At 39.9% G+C, this 8,969-nt stretch overlaps 1 non-coding gene across 1 annotated transcript; it reads right to left on the minus strand.

The window, feature by feature from the left end:
- Nucleotides 1-7,977: 7,977 nt before the first annotated feature.
- Nucleotides 7,978-8,083, minus strand: LOC118488602. The gene has a single exon (XR_004885146.1). It is a non-coding gene; the product is annotated as a small nucleolar RNA R71 (small nucleolar RNA).
- Nucleotides 8,084-8,969: the final 886 nt, after the last annotated feature.

Genomic DNA, 8,969 nt, shown 5'->3' on the forward strand with positions numbered 1-8,969 from the left:
ATACAGCCTTTGACCATCCTCTCAGGGAATTTTGTTGGAGAATTTACATCATCAGGGAAATTCAATACTTCACGGACAAGAGCCTCTGAAATAATAATTGGTTTCTTCTCGTCATTCTGCTTCACAACTGAATTGATCACTTTGCTCTTTTCATCATACATTGCATGCTTCCAAAAATGTTTAACATGAGATCTATACACAAGATGTTGATCCGTCAATGCTTTTAGAATTGGCAATCTTCTCATAAACTCCAAAATACTCCTGAAATCGGCCAACTTTGGAATCTTGTCCTCGTCAAAATCACAACAACTGTTGTGCAATGGATCGAAAAGCACATTCGAAGCCTGCAACACAACACACAACAGATAAATCAAACACTTGAGAAATTTCACCAACAATCATCATTCAAGCGAAATCACTTTGAAATAAACCAACAGTTCAAGCGAAATAACACATAATATGACATGACCATTTGAAGCGAAATCACCTAAGACAGTTTGAAGCGAAATCCCATTTGGAATCAAATAGCTCAGTTTGAAGCGGAAACAACTAAGTCAAATTGAAGCGGAAACACTTAAACAATTTGAAGCGAAATCACCTATTTTCAGAAAACAACATTTTGAAGCGGAATCTCAGATTTCAAAGATAAACATTTTCAAGCGGAATCATATGATTCAAACTGAATCAGATGATTCAAGTGAAATCATGATCAAAATATACAAAATCTTTTTGATGATGAAATTAAACATGTTGGTTTGTTTATCAGTGAATTTCGAACACATGGGTGTGTTTTTTATCCATTATAACCATCACAATCAACATACATCTCCGTTTATTCATCTTGTTCATCGTCAAACATGCACAAACCCTAGATCTGGTTCAATCAAAGCTCTACACATGATCTATAAAACATTCCAACAACAATACCAAGATCTTTGTTCATTTTAACCAACAATTAAACCCTAACTCTACGTCATGAGTCCTGAACAGTGCCGACAAACAAAAAACAGACATGATCTGGGTCAACTTGGTCCGATTTCTCACCTTTCCCATGTTTGTAGTTGTGTTAACCAACTAAAAACACTAAATCTAACAAGAAATTGGCAGTATAACGGCTGAAAATCGAAGGTAATGAGGTTTCGCTTGAAATCGCCCTGGTCTGATCTTGAAGCGGAATGACACAAATGACTTTCAAGCGGAATCAGCTGGCTTATTTATAGCCCACCTGATTTCGCTTGAAATGGACCTCGATGCTGTTTCAAGCGGAATCACTTATGAAGCAGTATAGGATTTCAAGCGGAATATGAAGTTTCAGGCGAAATCACATTTAAAAACATCAAATTTTTTAACTTTTTCGATTTTTACCGACACACCCAGTTAACCAAGTCCAAGTTAATGACCTTGGTCAACTGTTTAGCCTACCAAGTCCAAATTAAAGACCTTGGTTGACCAGTTTATGAAGTATGCTGACTTTCTGAAACTGAAAACAGTTCAAATTAATGAACTTTTGAACTTTTCAGACTTTCAAACACATACCAGTCATTTTCAGAATCTCCTGCTTACCCAAACCTCATGATTCAGACATGTTCTGCACAAAAAGCTTTGATCATCTGATTCCCAACGTCCGTTGTCGAAAATAAGATGAAAATAAAAATCTTTTTGGATTTTAGAATGTGATAAGCAGAAATCTGTACACACAATATTTTTGTGAGTGTGTTAGGGGATCATATCAGCTTTCGACAAGACACAAGTACCGTTAAGCTTGGATTTCATACTCAGCTTTAAACAGTTCGCTTAGATTGTCGATATACTGATCCACTTAAATTTTCACACAACTTTCAATCTGTTCGGGATACAGATTTAGTGTTTTACCCACCTCAGTATATACTCCTGTATCCAGATCCCAATATTCAGTCTTACAGGTGAGTATACCTAGATGATATCTGTAATGGGGTGAATTGCGAGGCCATGAGAGCTCAGGTCAGAACTTCCATTCAGCAGAGAGATGATGGCTCGACTTTCGGTGTGTTCCCTTTAGGGAATCATTTTCACAACAGCACATGATTAACATTTTGCAACGTGTTATCATTTTTTATGCTGAGGGGAGGCTTTACAAGTAAAGCTTGTGCAGAGTATTATACGGAGACTAGGTCAGAATTTCCATTCAGCAGAAGTCCCGGGATAATACCCCAGATATCACTAAGTATAAAGACGTAGTATCTCAGAAAGAGGGACCTTCCAAACAAGATTTCGGGGGTTACCCATATATCCTGGAGATGTTCCCCACATAAAAGGAAGTAATTATTTATGTTTATATCCCAAACAAATCTACTAATTTGGTAAAAACCTATCGGCACATCATCAGCGAGACTGCTTAACTTATATTAAACATTACATTTCTTTAGCGTACTGTGTATGTATATCTGATGTACTATCATTTCCCCTATTATACACAAACTCTTTTTCAATTTTTCAATGTTTTTGGATTGTTCAAGTTTTCTATTGTTTTTAGATTTTTCAAATTTTATCATGTTTTTGTATTTTTCTGAAAACTTTCTCCCCTAAAAATAAAAACATATTTTTATGTTTTTGTTTTGATCGAAAGCAGAAAATAAACTGTACAGAAAATTTGACAACACGACGTAGTTCACATCAGATCGCCGCCCTCCTTGGCGTCACATTCTTCAACCCTCCCAGAATGCCAATTTTTCATCCCATTTAATTTTAAAAGATAATAAAATCTCTTTTTATCAAACGGTTTTGTGTAGAAATCAGCCTTCTGATCATCGGTGTGTATGTGTTCTATCCATATCAAATTCTTCTCGTGACAATCACGGATGAAATGATGACGGATTTCTATATGTTTGGTTTTAGAATTGTGAACCGGGTTTTTAGTTATATTAATCGCTGCTTCATTGTCCACGAAAATCGGTGTATCCAAGAATTGCAAACCAAAGTCGTGAATTTGCTGTTGGATCCAAAGGATCTGAGAGCAACAGCTGGAGGCTGAAACGTTTCAGCCTCACAAGTAGAGAGCGCTACCGAGGTTTGTTTCTTGCACTGCCAGGTAACAAGCCGAGTTCCGAAGAACTGACACCCAGCAGTGGTGGACTTAGCGTTCTTCTTGCAGCTTCGAAAGTCAGAATCAGCAAAACCAGTTAGAGAGAAGTCACCACATCGAGGATACCACAAGCCGATGCTTGGGCAGCCTTTCAAATACCGTAATATTCTTTTGTCGATTGTCAGGTGTGACTTCTTCGAGCTTGGCTGATATCTGGCGCAAAGACATGTTGGGTACATGATGTCCGGTCGGGAAGCAGTAAGATACATTAAGGATCCGATGATCGACCGGTACAATCTCTCTTCCAGCTTTACTCCACTCTCGTCTGGACATATGCCATGATTCTGTGCTAGGTAGGTTTCTGCGGGACTAGATTGAGCCATGTCAAACTTTTCCAGTACGTCATTCTCATATTTTGTTTGATGAATGAAGATTCGTCGGGCATCTGCTCCACCTACAGCCTGAGGAAGAACTTCATCTCCCCCATCGAACTCATTTCGAACTTCTTCTTCATAACCTTCTCGAACTCCTTACACAACTCGTCATTTGTCGAACCAAAAATTATGTCATCTACGTAGACCTGCACGATTAGGAGATGACCTGCAACTTCCTTTATGTACAATGTACTATCGACTGTCCCTCTGGTGAACCCGTTGGCCAGCAGATGTTGGGAAAGCGTCTCATACCCGGCTCTCGGGGCCTGGTGAAGTCCGTAGAGCGCCTTATCCAGCAGATAGACTTTGTTCTTGTGTAGTGGATCAGTGAAACCCGGTGGTTGTCTGTAGGACCGGTTTTGACGCCGTTCGATTGCGTAACGAACGTTTCACGTGCGGAATCCGTGAACGAACGTGACCGAACACACGATAACGTACTACTAATGTGATTCCATTGCTAAATTTAACGTGTACGGTACAAGAATCACAAATATACAACTTTCTCTCTCTACTTTCTCACTCTAGAAAGTCTTCTCCTCCAAGTATCCTCCTAAACTCTTTCAAGAACTAACTAAACTAGTGACATAATCCCCTATATGGTCAAGGCTATTTAATGAAAGTTCACATTAATTACAAGTTTGCCACCTTGCCATTTCTAACTAAATATGACATTATGCGCTTGATTCCTTCCGGCTTTTCACTACGACTCGGATTGACGAAGGCGATAGACAATAAATGCATCAACAATCTCCCCCTTGGATATTGCCGTAGTCAATCTCGTAGCGACTTGTCTTTCTTTCTCTCTAAGACTCGAACAAAGATGTAGTCGACAGACAACTGCACTAACAAACTCCCCCTTGGATGTTGACGGAATCTTTAGTGAGAGTCTTCAAATACTCTTGCTCGAACAGAATCCCGGTGGATCTGTCTTCAGCTTCCGTTGCTCTTTCTTCAGATTCTTCAGGCTCCCCCTTTCGTCAAGCTTCCGTGCTTTTGGGATCGACGCCTGGCTTTCCGTATCAACAGATTTAGAAACCTGCACATCTCAAACACACAATTATAACAAACAATATTGTGATTCAACTTAATGAATCAGCTAAACATTTCGAACCATTTAACCAACCTGTTTGTTTATCATGTTTAGCCTTTTAGATTTTGAATGTCAGCTTTTCAACATCAGTTGTCGAAAATCTTTTTGAATTTTTGAAAATAAGAAACATAAATGCAGAAATGCAGAAATAAAATGCAGAAATGAAATATGTACAAACATATTTTTGTGAGTTTGTGTAAGAGGATCATATCAGTTTTGAGACACATCACAAGCACCGTTAAGCTTTTAATCGTTTTAAGTTCTAAAAGATTCACGTTGATTGACGATATTGTTGTCCACTTAAGTTTTCATACAATTTTCAATCTATTCAGGATACTATTTAAGTGTTTTATGAACTTAGTTCGATTCATGTGTTCCACCTCTTGAATATACTCCCGTATCCAGAATCCCAATATTCAGTCTTACAGGCAAGAATACTACAATGATATCTGTACATAAATTAGGGGTTAAATGCGAGAACTGAGGGATCTCAGGTCAGAACTTCCGTTCAGCAGAGAGATATCGGCTTCGACTTAGCAGTGTGTCCCCTTTAGAGGATCTTTTCAGCTACAACAGATGATTATCAATTTTATTGTCTAATCAGCTGAGGGCTTTATGCTATGTTTCAAGCATTCTGCGGAAAGTATTAGCCAAGGACTAGGTCAGAACTACCGTTCAGCAGAAGTCCCGGAATAATACCCCAGACATCAAAGAGTATAAACACCTAGTATATCAGAATACGAGACCTTTCAAACGAGATTTAAGGGGTTACCTATATATCCATGTAGTGTTCCCCACGAATTTCACAAGTTTGAAATTTTAGGTTTATATCCCGAATAAATCTACTAAATGTATAAAAACCTATCGTCACTGACGGGTGGTCCTTTGGACAACCCTTAAGCATGTTAAAATATGAAATAATCCTCCAATTAGCCGTGTAATTATCTTGAATTAGATAACTACGATGCTTATGTTTCAGGTACGATTTAGGAGTGAAAAGATGGATCAAAAGCAGTTTTTGGAGGCTTTGGTGGAAAACGGGTCGAGAGGAGAACAAAAGACAAAACAAAGGAGACAAAGTTGCTGAGTACCGTAAATTACGGTTCTACCGTAATTTACGGTAGACATGGATTTGGTTGTTTTCTGCACCGTAAACCAGGCTCTCCAAGCCGTAACAAAAAGTTGTCCACCGTAAATTACGGTGGAGCCGTAATTTACGGTGGAGCCTGTACGGAAAATATGTAACTGCCATGTTTTAATCGGTTTAGGGGGTGTCTTTTGGTATTATCTCATCATTGACGGTTCTTGGACACTTTGGGGGCGAATTTGGAGCACTAGCTTGCTTTGTGAACATTTCCAATCATTCGGTTTGTGTTTTTAATTTGTATGAACATTAGATTGATGTTGATGATGATTCACCGAACCATGTCCGGCTAAACTCTTCGGTGATCATCCTAGGTGAATGTTTCTAAGACTTTTGTGTGTTTAATTTCTGCATTTCTAGAATGATATCTTGCGTTGCTTGAATGTCATGGTGTATGTTTGATTGTTTGTAGTGTGTTAATCCATATTACAATTTCTAGTCTCGATCGTACGTTCTTGGTGCCGTTGGCAACCAAGATATCACGGGAAGGGTTAGGGTTGGTTATTGGTTAATAGGTCATCGGGAAACAACCTCGCGTTATCTAATCCGAGTACTTTGTTCCCTTTTATCACTTCAATCACATATACACGAGTTATGTCTATGTAACTCTTTCTAGTGAAATTGCACACAACTGTTTAAAGAAACTGAAACCTAGGGTGATCATTGTTCTCTGCTAATTGTTTACAACCAACTTTGATTTGACTTAGTTCTTAATTTAGTTTTCTAAAACAACAATCCACAATCTTGAATTTAATTTTCTGCAATTTAGTTTAATTTTAGTTTAAATACAAAGCTATACAATCAACACATTTTCCACATACTCCCTGAGTTCGATACCCTACTACCGCTAACTACAGTTGTTTAGGGATTAAATTTGCGTGACCCACGACATCACGTCAAATTTTGGCGCCGTTGCCGGGGAGTAGTGCGCAACGTGTGTTAGTTTAATAGTTTTGTTTGTTATTTTCGGGTTTACGCTGGTTGTGTTTAGTGTGCAGGTACTTCAGGTGTATGCATACTAGAGGCTCTCACAGGTCATCACCGCTATCGTTTGATCCGGAAATTGAAAGAACGCTACGACAAAACCAAGTTTTAGTGCGAGAAAACAAAATCATTGGTTCACCCACTTCACCCATTACACCGAGAAACATCATGGCTGATTCTCAGATTCCACCTACAACCAGTCAAACAACCTCATCCTTTATACCTACTTCCACCCAACCATCACCAAACACTACATTACCTAATACCACTGCTGAATTTACACAAACCAACTCCACTCAACCAATCACCACTCAAACTGAGCCTACCATCACTTACGATCCATCCACCACAATCCCACCATTATCTCACTTCTTTCCCCCAACTACGGGTCAAGCATCATATACCTTCACAATTGCACCCAATTCGACTATTGTGCATACTACTTCATCTTTTAGACCACAACAACAACAGTCGGGTTTTCAGTATTCGACCATTCCATTTGGGCAAACTTCAGGAATTCAAGGGGGTGGTTATGATGAGGGATTCGAAGACTTTGAGGGGTATGAAGATGATGGGTACGGTTATGGAGATTATGGTGATCAAGGGGATTTTGGGTATGTTCAAAGTCAATCTCAAGGGATGGCGAGTGTTGGTGGAATGCAACAACAACAACTTATACCGCAACACATTCGGCCAAGACCACAAGGGCCAACAATCCAACAACCTATTCCATTGCAACAAGTTAGGCCACAACATGTATACCCACAATTTCAAAGGCCAAATCAATACCCACCGATCCCCCAACAACCAATTGCACCACAAGGGCCTATACCAAGACCAATGGGTCCTATTCGTCCAAGGGGCCGATTGGGTATTCCAAGAAGGCATCTTAGGGAACAAGCAAGGGGAATAGAGGCACATTTCAGGCCAATCATTACTCAAAACCCTTCACCGGTGGTTATCCCTCACAACAACCAAGGGAGAACTTTTGAAGTAAGAACAAACTCGTTGCAAAGTTTACCGAAGTACAAAGGGTTAGCAACGGAGGAGCCGTATTTCCATCTAGAGGCCTATGACTCAATTTGCAACACTTTTGGGAGTCAAGGTTTTTCGGCCGATGAAGTCAAGTTAGTCTTATTTCAGTTTTCTTTGGAGGATAAGGCAAAGAAGTGGTTCTACACTTTGCCTTCGGCATCAATATATACATGGGGGGAGATGCAACAAACCTTTTTGGATGAATTCTACACCGCCCAAAAGACTAATGATGCGCGGAAGGGATTGAGAAGCTTTCAACAACAACACGGTGAGATGTTTCATGAGGCATTTGAGCGTTTTAACATGATGATTAAAAACTGCCCTCATCATGGGATCGAGTTATGGGAGTTGATGAACGCTTTTCATGAGGGGTTGAGTGCCGAAGACGCACGTGATTTAATGTCTATCACCGGAGGGACGTTTGGAACGAATTATGAGAATGAAGATTGGGAGTTTTTGGAAAGCATGGCAACTACATCAAAAAGGAAGGCCCAAGCTTCAAGGAGAGCCCGACCAACCACTAACCGACCACAAGTGCACGCCATAGATGATGGTAATGTTCAAACCACTAACCAAATATATAATGTTTGTGCTTTGTGTAATGAAATAGGTCATGCGGCTGAAAATTGCCAAGGAATGTTGGAAGGGCAATACGAGGAAGTCAATGCGGTTCAAGGTCAAGGTCAAGTAGGAGGTGGTAGGAATTACAACAACATGAATTCAAACACCTACCACCCCGGATTGAGGAACCATCCGAACTTTAGATATGGGAACCCGTCAAATCAAGCAAACCCGAATTTTCAAGGTAGCCAAGGTAATTTTGGTTCACGGCCATCTTACAATAACCAAGGTGGGTACCGAGGCGGGAATAACCAAGGGTATCAAAAACAATACCAAACGGGTCAAGAACAAGGGGGACTTTCGGGTGGAAACGAAGTGATGGAGATGCTAAAGAGCATGCAAATGGAGATGCAAAAACGGAACCAACTAGACGAAGTGCGAATGCAAAAAGACGAGGTTCGTGATAAAAGCATCCAATCACTAACAACCCAAATGGGTCAATTAGCAACCGATGTGGCGGAATTGAAGAAAGGTAAGGGTCAACTTCCAAGCGACACTAAGGTAAACCCTTCACATGGTTCGTCACGAGGTAATGTTAATATTAACCATGTTAGTGTTCTAAGAAGTGGGAAAGAGTTTAAGGCCAATTTGTCACCCGAA

The sequence above is a fragment of the Helianthus annuus genome, chromosome 16 (genome assembly GCF_002127325.2).
Source record: "Helianthus annuus cultivar XRQ/B chromosome 16, HanXRQr2.0-SUNRISE, whole genome shotgun sequence".
NCBI classification, from domain to species: Eukaryota; Viridiplantae; Streptophyta; class Magnoliopsida; order Asterales; family Asteraceae; genus Helianthus; species Helianthus annuus.